Source organism: Dermacentor albipictus, chromosome 10 (genome assembly GCF_038994185.2).
Source record: "Dermacentor albipictus isolate Rhodes 1998 colony chromosome 10, USDA_Dalb.pri_finalv2, whole genome shotgun sequence".
NCBI lineage: Eukaryota > Metazoa > Arthropoda > Arachnida > Ixodida > Ixodidae > Dermacentor > Dermacentor albipictus.
This window is the reverse complement of record NC_091830.1, coordinates 95,305,629-95,325,211: the sequence shown is the minus strand read 5'-3', so window position 1 is coordinate 95,325,211 and position 19,583 is coordinate 95,305,629. Positions and strand designations below refer to the sequence as shown.

General features: G+C 44.1%; 1 protein-coding gene across 1 annotated transcript in view; it reads right to left on the bottom strand.

Moving 5' to 3' along the window:
• Positions 1 to 12,588, bottom strand: part of LOC135921458 (acetylcholinesterase-like) — a 45,691-nt gene extending 33,103 nt beyond the window's left edge. The window contains exon 1 of the mRNA XM_065455819.1: positions 12,496 to 12,588. The gene's annotated coding sequence lies outside the window, so the exon portion shown is untranslated. The remainder of the gene's footprint in view (positions 1 to 12,495) is intronic.
• Positions 12,589 to 19,583: the final 6,995 nt, after the last annotated feature.

Below are 19,583 nucleotides of genomic sequence, written 5' to 3'. Positions count from 1 at the left end.
TGACCAAGCTGTCTACATTGCTGCCTCTATTCCATATTGTAGGGGACGTACTAGTTAAAGTTGTGTGCGCATGTCGTACTTGTGCTATGCAGCGATATATCTTGTTTATTTCCGCACAGTGTCGATAGAAGTCCGTTGTCGCCATCAGAGACAACACGGATTTGTAGCAAACATAATGTGAGAAACTGCAAAAATGACTTTAGCTCGTAGGTGCCGTATGTATGTGCCGCATCGTATGTGCTGACGATTTTTCCGGCGCCACATACGATGTCGTTTCCAATTACCTGCTCAGCGTCCCTTACATGGTTAAGCAGACGCTGCCCTTTCGCCGCATTGCAGCCATATAAAAATAATCGTCAAGCGTACCGATCTTCTTAAAGGCAAATATAGCGTGTGCAGTTTGTTTCACACTAAGGGGAAAACTCGGAATGTATTGCATCGCGATGCGGCAAGCAATAGAGTCGTGCGGCGGCAGCAGCTCGAGCAGGCGCACACGCTTGAGGGGCGGTGTCGTGATCTGCGTCGTCTGCTACGGCGGCGCGCGCTGGCCGCATTTTCGGGAAGCGTGGTACTGTCAGGGGCAGTGCACCGATTTCATCGGTACTGCGGGAACTGAGCTGATATTCTTTACTAAACGTTGTGCGTTGCCACACTCTGATCCTTCATTGGCGCTAATGGAGTTCCACAAACTACTTTTGACAACATGGTTCATTTGTTCTTTCGAAGGGCCGGAGTACTGAGCGTGTGCACGTATATTTCTTCACTGTGTGTGCTACCGTAATGAGCAGCGACAAAACGCACCAAGATGTGCGCGCAACGTGCTCAGTCTTTGTTTGACTCGAAAGGAAAACAAAGCACTCAACAATGGGATTCGAACACGGTGAAACAAACGGACACGATTAAATGAACGTTTTAGGTTCAGACAATGAGCTGGAAGTGATTTTTCTCGATAATCATTCGCTACACCAGACAGACCCTGCCCGCCGGTGGGGAATTGGACACGTCACGCTCGGAACTTCAGTTAGTATCTCGTCATGTCCCCAGCGGCAGCGATGACAGCGCTCATCCTGGAAGGCAGTGAAGTGTAGAATGACTTGATCAGGGATGTGTTCATTCGCTGCACGTCTCAGTCACTGACGATGGTGGATCGAAGCCTATCCTCGGGCGACTGATAGAGGGGATGTTGCGCCAGCGATACTTTCAACGAGCCCCAGACATTTTAAATGATGTTGGCGCCCGGGGATTGAGGCGGCCGCTCCAAGAGAGTGACTGCGCGCTCTTCTAGCAGTTCTTGCACAGCACGAGCAGTGTGGATCGGCGTCCTATCGCGTTAGAATATATAGTCGCCTTCCAGAAACGGGCCGTCAAGAATGTATGGAATCAGTACGTCGTCTATGACTGCCATGCAGCGATGAACTTACATTCGAGGCGTATCAGTGGGCGTCGCGCAACGCTTAGCAAAGAATACCGGCTCCTTTCACGCAGTAACGATGTGATCAGCGCCCTGCACCTGACAGTAGAACGTTTCTCGACAATGCGGCCAGCGTACGCCGCCGTAGCAGACGACGCCGTTCAAGAGCCCGCCCCTCGAGCATCTGCGCGAGCTGCTGCGCTTCGAGTTTTCCCCTAAATGTGAGAGAGACTGTACACCGCCCTTCGAAGGAAATGTCCACGCGCACACACCGCGCGCGGCGCGAAACGTGCCCAAACACGCGCAGTGCAGGAGGCAATCAAGGCGGCGCGAACGAGAGATGGGAGAGGGGTACCACCGCTAATAGAATTTTGCTCCGCATGCGGCGCTCTCAACGCCGGCGCAGCAGCGCCGCTCTCGGTGCCGTTCTTGTCTATTAGGTTTGCTGTAATGAAATGAGACGTAGTTCGCGAGCAGGAAAGCGCCAGAAGATGGATTGCGTCTCGCTGTAAACACGCCGTACGCGTAACGCGCCAGCTAAATGTAAACCAACGATTTTCATGCCGTGGAGTGCGTTCCCTTTGTCTCCGCTGGTTGTCCTGGAATGTTTGGTGGACGTCGCAAAGAAGTAATGCGTATTATTAGCGTGCCTCAGCTCGTCCACTATGCAACGGCTTGTACACTGCAAGCAACATTGCGGACGCAGCACTGGAAATTTGCAGGGCGCCTTTCGACCACGCCGTACTGTTGAAACGGTAAGCAGTCGTGCTCGCCAGCTGCCCGTGCGTTCATGCGTGTGGTGTGTGCTTCCCGTGTGTGCACAGAGTGCCGTGCGAACGTAGCAAGTGGAACACCCACGACAACAGTGAAATATGTGCTGATACTTGCTGCATGCTGGTTGTAAGAATTGTGTACTCAACTCTATTGCCACAGTGCGGAATTGATAATGCTGATAGACGTTTCCTTCCGCTCAGAAAGGTTTTGGAAATCGTGTTCAGCTTATGCAGCTGTGCGTGAGCTCCCTCTTGTCTGCTAAAGTTGCACAGTAACGAGCCGTGTACCTCTTGACCGATTCTTTCTTCAATGAAGTTTCCTCGCTCATAAATGCTTTGGCGTTGTGCACAATCTCTGCTTACGAGTTTTTTGGCTAACGAACAGTTCTAGGGAAAAAAAATGTAAGCCAATCACAGCTTGCTTCTAGTACAGCTTTATTTTCACGATGTGTTGACATAACTGACTTAACTAAACATGGCAGGGGAAAGTTTGTTATACTAAGTAATGGAAAAAGAATAAGATTGGATTGTAATCTGTTAATGCTGCGTGTCCAAAATTTTATTTGATGTACAGATCCCTATTATCATGAAGTTCGACGATTTCAACCATTTACTCTCTTTCCACATTAGTGCACACATTGTTTTCATGACTCTTTTAGGTGCTGATTGAATGTTTTTATTTTATTGTTTTTATTGTGTCACTGCTACTAGCTAACATAGAACTAATTTTGTAGTGGTGAGGCCGTGACCCGCAACATAAACCACAAGATCGAGGAGTCCCTAGAAATGCAGACCCCGTGGATATATGTCTGCAGCAGCATGGCATGTGATCTGGATGGTCATGTCAGGTGTGTATGAAATGTACGTGTTCCAAAAAGTGGACTTGGTATCATTCGTGGTGAAGTTAATCAACACATTACTTAACGCAGCTTACTAAAGAGACTAGATATTTATGCAACCTTATTGAACTTGCTGCCTATTTGTACGCATAGCCATTATGCCCACATTATTGTGTTCTGTATAAAACTATACCTAACCTTTCCTGATGTTTAGTGTTTCTTTTTGCATAAGTTGCTTACCTGCTAGGTAAATATTATTTTTGCTTTGTACGTAGTATATTTATCACTTCTTATTGTGGTTTTATTCTTCGAAAACTATTTCCTATGCTGTACCCCTTATTTGAGTTTTTTTCTGTTTGTGCTACAATCTCTTGCAGTTTTCTGTGCATGTAGGAATTCGAAGTGTAGTGGGCTAAATATGTCACAGGTCCAAGCACGTAGTGTGCACACCATTGTTTATCATTGATATCTTTACAGTTACTTCTCAGTTTCCATAGTAACAGCCACTGGCAAATACACATTTGATGCACTTTAATTGCTTGAAAATTCATATGAAGGTCAGTATTTTCTATACTGTATTTACTTCAGTAGTACCTAGGCACAGACTGATATGGAACCCTTGTGACCTACACAGGATGCCTTTATTTTTTTGTTGCTTTAGAAATGGGGGCTCGCCCACATGTCTTGCTATATATGTGGTATGCTTCATCGATTTCACTTGTCAGTTTTTGCGGCAGATGAAAACCGATGAACGATTGTTATTCAACATGAAGCCCCGTTGTGGAAATGTACGGCCAAGGTGGACGACTATACTGGTCTTTTGAACGAAATATGGTGATCTCTTATGCACATAAGATACCGGCCAGTTTGCCCTATGTACGCTTGACCACATATGAACGGGATACAGTACACTGCCTGTGACACACACGACAAATTTGATGGTATCTTTCACCGAGCAAGCCTCGCTTGTCTGCTTGCCTTTCTCAATCCCCTTGCACACTGCTGTGCATATGCTGCACACTCGTTTTCGCAGGATATATAGGCTCCCTGACAAGAAAGGCTTGCTTAAAGATACCACTAACTTGTCTTGTGTCTGTCAGCGGTAATGTAGTCAATTCATGTGATCATGTGTATATTTGGTCAAATGTACATGCAGCAGATTGGCCGGTGCCTCAACACGTGCCTAAGAGAGCGCCATAATTCACTTACCGGACCAGTATGTTCATCCCACTTGACCACACACCGATGGGACTGGGGCTGCGTGCCAGATTTAGACTGTTCATCTGTTTTGTTCACCTGCGGCAACCAAATGACCCGCAATATCGCTGAGAAATACCACATAAAAAGACTGGGTCACAATCGGTTTCCTGAATTGTCCGCAACCTACGCAGTAACAAATTTGTTTGTTGCTACTACTTTCAAGCACCTTATTTTTTGCGAAATTTTCTGATTTGCCTACAGAGCGGTTATGCAATCAATTTTCCAACTTACATAATCAGTATAATTGTTTTTTCTGTTTTTCACATGCTATGTTGCAAGAAGGACCATTTTAATTAAAACTGAATTAACTTTTCAATTACATTTAGGAAGTCTTATCATTGCATTTAGGATACATATCAGTTTACATACCCGTACTAGATTAGAAACTAATCGTTTCAATAACTCAAAAAGCACGAATATACTGTGCCCATTGTATCTGACAGTGACAGTGCGACTGTGTTCCAAGTACCACAAATTGGCAGTTATCCAACCTAATTTGCCAAAACAACTTAAAAGATTATTGGTCCCCGTACAATGGATACTTACATGCATCATCATGATTGCTGAATCTCAAGCTCCATGTAAGAAATTTATTATTGACATATTAAGCATAGTACATACCAACTATAGCTAACAGCGGATGGAGTAATAATTTTGTCTACCGCTCAACAATAGAAACCAGTAGGTAATTCCCTTCTATTCAAAAAAGACTTGTTTGCTATGAATAGTGTGATGTCTCTATAGGACTCTTAACTCATGGGTGTTCCTGCTTGCTTCTGTTATAAATGGGCATGTGTTCTCATTGCAAGATGAGATAAATGTGTGACTATCCTGTTGTCGTTTGGAGATACTTTTTGTCATTAGCAATGATATTCTAGTGCCAAACACATTGTCCCAGAACTGATGTCACAGAATCTTGGGAATATAAAAATATTCTCAAAGGTGATTCTCAAACGAACTGCCGCTGTTTGGCACAGTATTGAGGGAGGTGGGGCGGTCTGCCACTTTCAGTTATAATTATTTCTGAAATACTGAAATTAAACTAAGCATAGTGCTACAACTGTATAGATATTTGCGGCATGTTCGTGCATGCTAATACATCATAGCCGAATGTTCATTACGCCTTCTAAAAATTCATTTCATTGGTATTTTTCAGGCTCCAACGAAATTCAAGCTTTTAAACTGTCTCTAATATATGGTGTACTTCTCTATGAAAACCACTGTTCGCCGCATTTTTGCAGGGAATGCCAGTGTAAATTTTACACATAAACATAGACTAGAATGCTGTGTGGTTTCGGCATTTGGTGTACTTAACTATGAAGTCCACTATTTGCCACACTTTTGCAGGGACTGCCAGTGTTATTTTTGCACTTAAACAGGCTAAAATCCTTTGCGTTTCGTCAGAATGACACAACATTGCAGTGCACATTCATACCAGTCTATTGTCAGGCTTTAGTGTCCAACCATTTAATGTGCACTGCTGGAACAGGCACTCCTTTTGCTGTTTAAATGGTAAGGTTTCTTGTCCTAATCAAGCCTGTTATTGCCAGGTGTCAACTGTAATCAAGTCTGCCACGGATTTTTTTACCTCATGTTTCGTGTGTTTGCACCACCAGCTGGACCCGAGAAGTTTGTGTCTTGCAAGTTCTAGTCTGAAGCGTGTATGTAACATATATGAAGGATGTATCTAGTCTGAAGTGCAATAAACATTTCAAACTGAATATTTTGTGGTTGTAGCGCCAATGTTTTGCCACTGCATTTACTGTAGTGCTTATTGCCTGCAGTAGAAGTTTGGTTAATTGCAAGCGCTCTACACAAATCGGCCTAGCTTCTATAGGCATTTGCTTGTAGGGGCTCGAAAGCAACTGCATAGAAACATTCAATAGAAATTTGTTTTTAGCATATCTAAAGCAACTCCATAGAAATATTCTATTGAAATATGTTTTTAACAACTCTAAAGCAACTCGACAGAAATATTCTGTAGAAATTTGTCTTTAGCATCTCTAAAGCAACTCGATAGAAATGTTCCATAGAAATGTCTCTTTAGAATTGCTATAAGAATGCGGTGGCCAAGTAACTTTTGGAACTCTACAGGAAAATTCTATAGGCAATCAAAACAAACACAATAGAGTTGTAAAGAAAAATTCAAAAGACTTTCTAAAAAACACATCAAAAATTTTTGTTTGGGAAGTGGCGGACCAATGAAATACAGCGAGCTATAGAAGAGCGTAAGCAGGCGTCAAGGGGTCACCGAGAAGCCAAATAAGTCGAAGATTCTAAAACTGCGGCTTTGCCCGAAAACTTCGCGCCGAAGAGAGAGCGTAAACTTTAATTTCAAATTAACAAGATTTGAGTACGGCGTCTTTTTAGTGGGTCTGGGCACCCGCCGCGGACACGGTTCCGAGACCTTGTCTCGAAGCGGCTTCCTCGGCTCGCTGGACGGCCCAGGGTTGTGCTGTCAGGTCAGAGCTGAGCAGTGCGGTCATCCAGCGTGACCGGAGGCTGGCGGTGAAAGAGATGGAGGGGTCGGCACTGCCCGACTTGTTTGTTAGGTCCCGACAGTCACATAACATGTGATTTAGTGTGGCAACCTCTCCACACGATGTGCATTTGTTTGTAGTGTACATGTCTGGATACATGGCATGCATGAGTCTGGGGTTTCTGTAAGAGTTTGTAATTGTCTGAAGTGTACTGCTTGCGTCCTGTCTAACCTAGCGTGAGGGAATGGGTATATGCGTCTTTGTAATTGGTAGTGTTCCGTGATGTCGTGAAAATTGGTCATACGATCCTCCCATGCCCAGACGTTTGCAGTATCCCGCGCGGGCTCTTCCTCCGATGCTGCTCGGTGAGTCAGGCCTCGAGCAACGCCGTGAGCCGCTTCGTTGGGGGTGCTCATTCCAGTGTGTGCCGGGATCCATAGCAAATGCCTTCGGTTATCAACGTCAACCTCTCCCTGGTGTATAGGATGTCGCTGGAGTATCTGATACGCCTCTTGCGAGATGCGCCCATTTGCAAAATTGCGAATTGCCGTTTGCGAGTCACAGATCACGTATGTAGCTTTGGTTTGTGCGAGGGCCAGTGCTATGGCCGCTTCCTCTGCCGCTTCGACATGTGCCGTGTTCACGGTGACGCTCGTGAGGTGCTGTCCTCGGTGGCTAGTAACTGCCGCCACGAAACTCTTCCTGTCTCGATAGCGGGCTGCGTTGGTGAAGACCGCCTCCTTGTCGTTAGAGCAACTTTTGTTCATGTGTTTTGCCCTGGCCTTACGCCTCCCCGTGTGGTGTTGGGGGTGCATGCTGCGAGGCAATGGGGGTACGTATAGTTTCTCGCGTATGAGTCTTGGAATGTCTACTTTGACGCCGTGTTGCGAGTGGTATGTGATGCCGAGATTTTCAAGTACGTCTCTGCACGGGCGAGTCTTGGATAGGCGTTCAAGTTGGGACACTTGTTGTGCCTCCACGAGTTCTTCGAGCGTATTGTGTAGGCCTAGTTCTAAGAGCTTGGTGGTGCTAACTCCACGCGCAAGTCTGAGTATGAAGTCGTACTTGGACTTCATACTCTGCGCTAACCCTGGCATCATACAAGATGTGGACGTGCTCGGCAAGGTGCGCTGCAGTGACCACAGGATGGTAAGAACTCGAATTAGCCTAGACCTAAGAAGGGAACGGAAGAAACTGGTACATAAGAAGCCGATCAATGAGTTAGCGGTAAGAGGGAAAATAGAGGAATTCCAGATCAAGCTACAGAACAGGTACTCGGCTTTAACTCAGGAAGAGGAAGTTAGTGTTGAGGCAGTGAACGACGATCTTGTGGGCATCATTAAGGAGTGTGCAATGGAAGTCGGTGGCAATTCCATTAGGCAGGATACCAGTAAACTATCACAGGAGACGAAAGATCTGATCAAGAAACGCCAATGTATGAAAGCCTCTAACCCTTCAGCTAGAATTGAACTGGCAGAACTTTCGAAGTTAATCAACAAGCGTAAGACAGCTGACATCAGGAAGTATAATATGGATACAATTGAACATGCTCTCAGGAACGGAGGAAGCCAAAAAACAGTGAAGAAGAAACTAGGAATTGGCAAGAATCAGATGTATGCGTTAAGAGACAAAGCCGGCAATATCATAACTAATATGGATGAGATAGTTCAAGTGGCTGAGGAGTTCTATAGAGATTTATACAGTACCAGTGGCACCCACGACGATAATGGAAGAGAAACAGCCAACGTATGAAAAGTGCTTAACGCCTGCGTCTCCTTCGCTGCGGGTCGGCCCGGCATTGCACTACCTTCCGGATTTTTTTTTTCTACACGCGCACATGATAGTGGTAAACGTAGCCCAAAAGGGACCCTAAGGCAAATATTAAGCCAAGCTAAAGGGACATATTAGTGCTTGAGAATCTCTGACGCGTCAATATTATCGCGAACAGAGCCTTAATAATCGAAAAATTGAAGTAAATGCATTACATGATTACAGACTATCCAGGGAAATTCAGGTACTGGCCCGATGACGAAAGCGCTCCACAGTTGAATTCTGTCACTAGTACTCAACCACTCGTTGCACAAACCATGCTCGTATTATATTATAAGACGAAATAGGGTGCTACTTATCCCGTTCTATTTCATAATTAGACAAAAGAACTCATATAAATTGCGCTTGACAACGACGCATGCGTTCGAACGGTTTCGCTTTCTCTCGACTCCGCGCCGCCCACGCTTTCGCGTTTCTGCAGTTATCGCTTAGTGCTGCGCTGGTTTGGCTGGCTCACGAATTTCGCACAACCTGCAGAAGCAGAGAATCCAACGTCCACGTGATGTCACGGGATGCCCGAACGGTCTACGTCACTTGGCCAAAACGCAGCTGCAGCGGAGCATCCGCCGCTCTGATTTCATCTGTCTTAGCTCGGTACCGCCTTCTGTCGGGCGCCGTTTTACTCACCGACGGCAGCAAAGGGCGTTGATGGCTTACGCAACGTCACCACTCCACGGGTTTGGTGGCCGGACATTTGTATTTCGAAAAAAGTACTCGGACTCTTCAGGTGCAATTTTCTCGTAAACTAACTTTTCCTTGTCACGAAACAAGCGTTGCAAGGTTTCTAGAATGATATTGAAACAGTCCATGTCGACTTACTTTTAGCCTACATCCCTTTAACACCTTTGCAGTAAAATTTCAGAGCCTCAATCGCTGTCTTTGTAGAACTAGCGTATATAGTCCGCGTTTAATTATTCGCTACTAGATTCGACATTTCCTATTCGTATTGTATTTGCATGAGGAAAAGTTCGTATTCGCCCACTGCTAACACAAAGCAAGGATCTTAAGTGGTAGCTTTAGCTCGGGCCAAGCTCGGACCCAACTCCGACGCGGCCTATTCAAATACATGTAAAACGCAGAAACGTTTTTCTTAGATAACTCCTGGACCGATTTTAGTGAAATTTGTTGCATTTAAGAGAGAAAGTTAAATTCTAGTGACTGCGGTTGGCGGAATTTTGATTTAGGGCCTGAATTTCTTAAAACAATCTTCAAAAATTCGGTAGTTTGAAAAAAAATGGAAGCACGAGGTTTAAAAATGTATAGCTCTGCCTCAAGAACAGACATCGTGGTTCTGTGAACGGCATCCATTAGATCGTTGAAAGCGGACAAATTCGTTATGTTTTTTTTTACATCTTACGTGAATTTGTTACGTTGTTTACAACGGTTATGCAAAAGCTGTATTTTCAGTTATTACATGTTTTGAGATTCATGTGTAACATATCAATTTTGTCCGCTTGGATGTACTATTAGATTCATTTTACAGAATCGTATTATCATTTCTGTTGATGTATTTTATTATCATTTCACCCGTGCTAAATCTTCCTCTTCAGAGGAAGCTTTAGCACAGGTGTTCCTATCTTAATACATGTAAAAAGAGAATTCGCTTTTCTCGGCAACCACTGTACCAAATTTGACGAGGTTTGTTGCATTTAAAAGAAGAACTTAAAATCTAGTTATTGTTGTTTTGAAATTTTTGATTTAGGTTGTGAACTTTTCAGCAAAAATTGGTGAAAATCAGATTCAGATTCAGATTCAAATCTCGTGAATCAGATTTTCAGAAAACGAAACTATCAAGTTTATAACTCTGTAACTCATCAACGAGAAATGACAGTACAAGTCTGTAAAATGAATCTAATAGTACATCCAAAGCGGACAAAATTTACATGTTACACATGAACCTCAAAAAATTTAATAACATGGAAATACAGCTTTTGCAGAACCCTTGTAAACAACGTAACAAATTCACCTATCATGTAAAATGACACAACCAATTCGTCTGCTTTCAATGATCTAATGGATGCCGTTCACAGAACCGCGATGTCTGTTCTTGATGCAGAGATATAAATTTTTAAACATCATGCTCCCTTTTTTTTCAAACTTCCGAGATTTTGAAAATTCTTTTAACAAAATTTAGGCCCTAAATCGAAATTCGGCTTGCAGCAGTCACTAAAATTTACCTTTCTCTCTCAAATGCAACAAATTTCATTAAAATCAGTCCAGGAGTTATCTCAGAAAAAACGTTTTTGCGTTTTACATGTATTTGAATAGGCCGCGTAGGAGTTGGGCCCGAGCTAAAGCTTCTTCTTAACATACAATTGCAACTCTGGGGAGACAAACGATTAGTCTAACTAGAGTTCGCGTATGCACGGGTAAGGAAGTAAGAGTGTAAACAAACTAATTAAAAATAATAATACTCAGAAAAAACTATTTCCCTGTGGTGAAGGCATCTTATTGTGATGAGGGCTTGGTGAGCATATGACAAAATTTGTAGCGGTGCTTGAGAAATGTAGTGATATCGGCCAGTGAATTTCACGGTCCAATAACACGAGAGAAGAACTACGATATTGAAACTAATTTGATACATAAATTAGAATATCTCGTGATAGGCATATTTTTGGGTTATTAGTAGCTCCAACCATAAAAGCTTCACAGAAAAGGAGCAACAGATCTCCTGAATTTAAAGTGACGAAAAAAGGCTTGTGATTAGAATACTCACCATATTTTTGCTTCAACGGCAAAATAAAGAACGCCTTCTTTTGAGCGCCATTTCTAAACTTGTAATTTTTGTAGGCGTAGCAATGCATTCATCCTTACTACTGTCAAGGCTAACGAAGAGTCGACTGTTCGACTTACGATCCTTCTCCGTGTGAGTAGCAACACTTGTCGTAACGCCCATTATCGGCATGTTACCGCGCCGAAATACTAAAGAGTGCACTGAATTGTAACATTTCACGTGTACTTCCGTCAAAGCCTTTTTCTTGATTTTCCTGAGCATACTGTCCATACGTAGCCCGCAAAACTCAGTTTTATTTATTATATCCTTGTTGTGGCGGCCGCATTTGCATCAGGGGAAAATGCAAAAACACTTTTGAATGTTGATTTATAGGCACCCTAAAGAAACCTCAGATGGTCAAAATTAACCCCAATACCAACCTACGGAGTGCTTTATAATAGGATCGTGTGTTTGGTTTCCCAAACGAAAGCACAGTTTATTTCGATTCGATTCAGTTTCACTATCTATTGCAATTCGCCATGGTGGCTCATGTACTGTGGCATTGTCGTCTTAACCGCAAGGTTGGTTGTTCGATTCCCAGTTCTGGCATCGACAATCCGGGCCAGAATGCAGAAACACTCGTTAGCCGTGTTGTGGGTGCGTGGTAAAAGAACTTGTATAGCTTAAATAATGCGAAACCCACCGCTACGGCGTCGCGCATAGCCCATTGTGCAGTTTGAGGAAGTTAACAACGTCATTCAATAAGCATTTATTACGAACTACGCTTTTGAGCGAGTGAAGCTATCATTCTGAAAACTACGCTCTATATTGAACCGATACCGTTCCTGCATAGTCTCAGGGAAACCTCTACATGAAAGCTGAGTTTAGTACACCCTAAAATTTTAGGTCTACGGAATAGTCCTCCTGAGATTCTCTCTGATTTGGCAACTTTCTTTTTCAATTACGCCTAGCTACATTTTTACCTAAGCGCAGTTCTTTAGCGCAGTTCCTCCTCAAGCTCACAAACAATATATTTAAACCCCGCATTTTGTTCTCGTGGGCCTCGTAGCATTGCCTATATCTGTGTCTGAAGAAATGATTACAGTCAGGGCGAAACTGGCTAAGCGTACTGCGGGTGAAAAATTCGCTGTAAAAAGCGCAATAGCTCCTGGATCAATTGCGCACTCACCTTCTTTGCAGCAGGAACGACAAATTGTCGCCAAACGACCAGAATGCCGCCGAGGGAGCCCTGCTGTGGCAGCTACTTCAAGAGTCAACTTTGTCGTCAAGATAACATGTTCGGGTATCGGTATCTGAGAGCCTCTTCAGAAAAGATAAGAAGCCCGCGTGTACATACGGCCAGGCAAGAGCTCTTTCCGGCCATGGTAATAGCTGGCTCATTATATAGATGTCTAGTTTTTTTCCCCGACGAGTGGTCCCCTTTCTATCACAAAAAATCTAACAGCAAAAACCCCGCTGCTGAAAAAAAAGGGCCGTACCAGGTAACTTCGGCGTGCTTATTTTCAAGAAAGGAATGAGAAAAGTAAGGAATGTACACGAAATAACACAGTGGGAATATGCTGTTTTACACAGCAATAAAACGGCCCACCACACGAAGAAAACAAGGCCCGAGGAATTTTTCGCGATATGTGCACCTCATAACATATAGAAACCTCGATTTCATTTGCAAGTCTATTGCACAGATAACTCAGAATCTTCACTGATTGTCATAGTAGGGCAGAGCTAAAAAAAACGTTAAACGCAATATGAAGAGCACGCAGCCCAACACAATGCCTCTTTCAAGATCCCTGTTTGTCAGGAATCCATTTCAAAGCTAGAAGCCTTGAAAAAGCATTATAAGATAGAATCAATTTTCTTTTCCCTCAGGCAACATTTTTTCTTCATTTGTCTGCCCGGAATGTGGCTATCATTGGTGGATAAAAATTTATTTTGTTTCCCATCGTATGTTTCGGACACCCTCACAGGTGATGTGGAAATCAAGAGGGTGTAGCCATCCGCATCTCGTCATTCCATGAATATAAGCTCAGGTGTGAATGTCCCTGTGCGAATGTATACACATTGACATATTGTTTTCGCTTTTCGTAGGAATGTACGCTCAATCGCCAAACTTAAACTTGTCTAAGCTGTTATTTCTTTTCGTGCGGGTTTTCGTTTGGTTATTGTGGAGATGAGAAGTTATTAATAGTTTACTTAAATGGAGCAAAATTAACTCCTTGGAAATAAATACTACGAAAACAAAAGCAATTCTGTTTCCTCCATCACAGAAAAAACTTTATAGGAACATAATGTTATAGCTTCGCGCAGAGAGGGTAGAGCTTGTTAGCACAGTGAAGACATTAGGAGTCGTTTTTAATGAGCATTTATTGTGGGGTGATCACGTTACTCGAGTTTTAACGTCTCTGGCCAGGGTTTATAGCATGGTTTGTAAATTCAGGCATGTTTTGCCCTCTGAAATTAAACTTTTAAACTACAACAGCCTTTTTGCTCCTCATATAAATTATTGCAACCTCATATTGGTAACCACGTCCCAGACGAATCTTCATAAACTACTAGTCCTGGAGAAAGAACCCTTTCGTAAAATTACGAATGCATCTTACAATGCTAATAAAGCGGCAATATTTTGCTCCCTCAATGTGATACCCGTACAACATTCGTACGAAACAAAGCTTGTTTTAAAGTGCAAAAACAGTCTTCTCTACAACATGTTTTTCCTAAGATTTATGGAAATTAACTTTTCTCACACATGTACCGTACAATATGAGGCAAAAGTATGCTTGGCTACTGCCATTTTCAAGAAGGAATTACAGATTCACTAGATTATAATATTACGTACCGAAGTTACTAACCTCCTTACAGAATATTGATATAACCCTAAATAATATTTCTCACCGTGCTTTGACAGCACAACTTTCAGAATACGGCGCATGTGCGGGGCACCGGTGACATAAGCGGTTGTGACCCGCCGTGGTTGCTCAGTGGCTATGGTGTTGGGCTGCTGAGCACGAGGTCGCGGGATCGAATCCCGGCCACGGCGGCCGCATTTCGATGGGGGCGAAATGCGAAAACACCCGTGTGCTTAGATTTAGGTGCACGTTAAAGAACCCCAGGTGGTCAAAATTTCCGGAGTCCTCCACTACGGCGTGCCTCATAATCAGAAAGTGGTTTTGGCACGTAAAACCCCAAATATTATTATTATATTATTAAGCGGTTGTGCGATTTGATTGAAATGCTTCATTTGACGGTATTTTACTTACATATCTTGATTAAGGTGCGTTGTACGAAAGCATGTTACTGTACTAAATTGTACCTTTGCGTGAGTGGCTGCATGAGTTACAATGGCAAGTTTCAAAAATGTGAATGTTGTAAGAATGTTCGCAGAACAATGTTTCAATAAAATGCTATATATGCATTTATGATTTTTTATTGGTGTACTTGTGCGAACTTCTTTTTTTTCTCTCTCTCTCATTGACAACCTATAGCAGGAAGCTTTCTGGTGTGCGTGTGTATACGTATATTATGTGTACTCTGAGTGTATGTATGAATCTGTGCCTGTCGCCAAGAAAAGGGGCAAGGACCTAGTCAAATTGCTGTTTTGCACCTTTTTTGTTCTTGCCCTAGCATTCTTTTTCTGTCGTGAAAAAGAATGCTGAAATGACATGAAATGAAGTGAAAGAAAGTTAAAGGTTACCTGCGGGCAGGCATTGCGCCTGCTCGTTGCGCCCAGCGTTCCGTCCCAAGGGTTCACGGGCTTTGGTGGAAGAAATCGAAGTCGGCCCACGGGTGGCTGCACGTGCGGGATGCCGCGGTAACCTTCGAGCTTTCGACCCAGCAGCTCGAGCTGGTTTGCTCCGACTCTCCCCAAGCGAGTCATTTTCTCCACGTCGTAGGCACGGCTGCAGCTGGCTACCTCCACAAACAGGAGCAGCACGTAATCCCATGTCACGTCCAGTTTGCAGATCTGTTCTTTACGGTGTCAGCTGAAGGCATCTAGAATAGAGTGGAACTTAAATTTTACTCACAGTGCATCCTATTAACTTTTTATGCTAACTATAGACTTGCAGGATAGACTGACTGCGCACCGTTGCTCCTTCTACCTAAAGACTACACTAAAACTTTTCTTGGTTGAATTTTTGCGACCATTGGAACAAGTGGCAGGTGTATACGTAATGCAAATGGGATTATGTCCGTAATCGCTTACAACATAAATACGCCATTAGTATTGGAATAGATGGACACCTAAAGTAGCCGTGTATGATCAGTCTAAATAAATAGGCTCGAGTGGTTCAACGTATCATATGGCAACTTTCTTGAAACCCCCAAAAATTATTTACGCAATGCGATGGGCCATTCAAGTAGATTAAAGCTCTACTGTTCCGCATTGCTGCTCAGGGATAAGCTCCTGGAGGGAGCGAATGCGTCGCAGCTGGAAATGCGACAGTCATCAAGGGCACAAGAAGGTTCACATCTACTGCTTGGAAAGACAGCCCCTGAAGACATTAGTCCAGGCGTCTTTCCATTGCGCAGTACAAAGGCTTCAGAGATTCTCTAAGCACGGAACTTGCAAGACCATTTCCTTATCGTGAGCACGCCGCCTTCAACGTTTTATCACTGCAAGAAAGACTACCGTCTAAAACTCATTCTTTATAGTGCGGCGTCTTTGCTCTTCAGGCCACTTATACAGTTGCTCGTATGGTGCAGTCAAGGGAAGTCACTTGATAACGACATTATCTAGACCCACCTGCACTTGAGTGGACCCTTGTGTTCACTAAGGTTGAGTCCTGCCACCTCTACTACTTTTTGTTCCGCATTCTAGCTCCAACAAATGCTAACTTACGGCGCCTGTTGATTGGTATGTAAATCCTCATGATTGCAGTATATCAGATGACAGTGAGACACACTGAAGTATAATGCACCAAGTAATTGTCTTCGAAAATGTTGTAGTCTCTTAGTTACCGTACAAGAATTGAAAGCAAGTGCAAATTCTTTACTGAGCTCAGCAATATGAGGCTGCCATTGCAGCAAAGAAGTTAAGAGTTATGCTGAAGTAGTTGTGTGTCTCGACATTTTCCTGCTGGTCCCTTTTATATTCAAAGTGCATATTTGATCGAAAAAAAGATTACTTTCTACGGTGTCTATTGCTGGGTTATTTGCATTGAATTATTCTAAAGTATATTGTAGCTAAGTATTTGCTGTGCACTTTGGCGCTGATTGAGTGGTTTTTTTAACCACTGCAGAATCGTCTGCACACAGATCTTCCTCACGCTGGATAACACATGGGTTAATAATTTATAAAGAGAGAAAAAATTATGGGACCCAAAACTGATCCCCGTGGGATGCCAGTTGTGACTAATAGGAGTCTGGATATCTTGTCACGAATTTTGAGCTAACGTGTTCCGTTTATAACACAACTGCGAAAGAACAATATTGGAAATCTCCGATATCTCTCGGTTTGCGCGAAGGATGTCATGTTGTCTTGAATCGAATGCTTTTTTTTCTGATTTCAAGGAAAATTAGTAACACAAGATTGTTATCGTTGAGGGCTTGATTAACTATATTCTTTTTAATTCATGCGCAGCCCTTACGGTAAAGTGATGCTTCCTAAAACTGTATGCACTTTTCCTAAAAACGTGATACTATTCCCTTTGCAATGAGCTTCTCAAGCAGGGCTTTCTTACATGAAGAACAGCAAAAGGATAACAGTAGGATAACTCATTGGGATTGCCGCCTTTCAACATTGCAGTCTCCCCAACTAGCTTCAGCTGCTCTGCATAAACTCCCGAGATGAAAACATATTTTAAAATCTTATCTTGTAGTAGGCATGAAAAGCCGATATTTTCCTTAATAGTGTTACGTGGCCAGGCGCAGCGGAGCAACCGTATACCAGTATATGTAGAAATGACTGCGCTGCTCTTCGCCAAAAGGCAACAGCCCGTGCTAGCCTGCAAACGTTGTCGTCTTCACACAATTGGCCTCTTCAACACCGTAAATAATGGCCCGTAGTACTGTCCCCGGTGGTTACAGTGCCGTCCCGAATCAACTAAAGGCCGGACTCGGAAGCAGTTCAACCTTGAGCCTGCTGACGTACACGACATCCCGGATGCCATAGTAGAGGGTGAGGTAGGAGTGACGGGAGAAATATTATAGGTCATTGGCGTAACCTGGCACAGCATGTGGTAGGGTCCCGTGTATACGGAAAAGAACTTCTCTGAAAGTCCAACATGACGAGCGGATGACCACAGAAGCAGGAGCGCACCAGGCGAAAACAGTGCGTCACGGTGGCGGGCGTAGTACATGCACTGGCGAGTGGTGTGCGAGGCCGTCAGTCGAGTACGGGCAAGCTGGCGTGCATGGTCGGCCAGTGCGATGGCGTCTCATGCATACTCGCTTGTTAAGGTCGCAGCAGGTAGAAGTGCCGTATCAAGGGGCAAGGTTCGTTCGTGGCCGTACAAGAGATGGAATGCAGAAAATCCGGTGATGTTCATGACGAGAAGGATTATAGGCAAATGTGACGTAAGGAAGCGCTATGTCCCAGTCCTGGTGGTCCTTCTAAGCGTACATGGACAGCGTATCTGTTAGAGTTCAACCGCACCGTCAGTCCTTTGGTTTGAGGATGGTATGAAGTCGCCAGCTTGTGTTGATTGGAGCTGTATACACCACATCGGTGATAACATTCGACAAAAAGTTACGACCATGATCGGTAAGCAGGTGTCGTGGGGCGTCATGAAGCAAAACAATGTCATGCAAGAGTAAGGCTGCGGCGTCAGTGGCGCAACTGGTCGGGACAGCCTGTGTGATGGTGTATCGTGTGCCGTCATCCGTTTGTTAATGCGGTTGTTTGCTTTAAGTCAGGGGTACAATCAGGACTCGACGGGAACCAAAGGTCAGTGGGTCGCCCCGCATTGGGCACTCACGGGAAGACGACAAATGAAGCTGGGCAGGTTGATATGGCCTGGACTAGTTTTGAAATGAGGGAAGCTCGCAGTAAAACTTAGTATGAAGAACGGCCGAGGAATATGGAAAAAAATAAATGGGCTGGTAGAGTGTTCAGCTATCTGTACAGGAAAAACATTGATTCACACTGGATGAAAAGAGTTAGGAAGCTTGCCAGCAAGTATGCGGCCTGTAGGGTGGGCAACACAGCAACAATGAAGGTCAAGCAGAAAGTCAAAGAGGCTGAAATAATCTCATGGGTGGCGGCAATCGAAAAGAAACGTGCCATGAGTAACTACTTAAGAGGAAAAAATGAAATCAGGAAAGAAACAATTTGTGATAAGTCAAAGGAAAGCTCGTTACATTTCCAAGCGAGATCGGGATGCCTTTGAACACGCACCTATAAAGCGAGATATAAGACGGAAGAAGAAGCATGTGCTTGCTGCGGTAAAGCTTGGGAGACTATGGAGCATGTTTTATTAGAATGCGAAGACGTCTACCCGGCGGTTGATTTAGGCGCCACTGGCCTCCTTGAAGCATTTGGGTCCAGCGAGACCAGCGGAAAAGTAAACAGGTCCGCAATGGGCATTAGTAGGAGGCGATTAGAGGATTGGAGGAAGAAAAGTAGGGAAACGACAAAAGACGGAGACGTACAAAATCACAGTTCGAAATAGGGGATCAGAAAATTTGGGTTGGGTAGTTCATAGATTTTTTTTCCTCTTTTTTATTTTTTAACCTATGTAGGACATTAGGCAGTGTAATAGCAAGAGCTTGGTGGCGGAACCAACCGCCCCATTCCAAAGTGGACGCTCATAACGTCCATCCATCCATCGATCCATCCATCCATCCATCCATCCATCCATCCATCCATCCATCCATCCATCCATCCATCCATCCATCCATCCATCCATCCATCCATCCATCCATCCATCCATCCATCCAGCCAACCATCCATCCATCCATCCATCCATCCATCCATCCATCCATCCATCCATCCATCCATCCATCCATCCATCCATCCATCCATCCATCCATCCATCCATCCATCCATCCATCCATCCATCCATCCATCCATCCATCCATCCATCCATCCATCCATCCATCCGTTTCTACGGCTGCCCATTTCTTTTCAGAGGATGACGTGGGGAAAGGGCCGAGGAAATCAAATCCAACACGAAAACACTGTACCGCAGGGACTATTAGTGGTTAGACATGACCGGCAGGTAGCACCTTAAGTGTTTTCCAATGCTGGCAGGAATAACAGGCAGCAACATAGCGTCGAACGGAGGGAGCGAGACCGGGCCAACGGACGCGGTCGTACGTGTG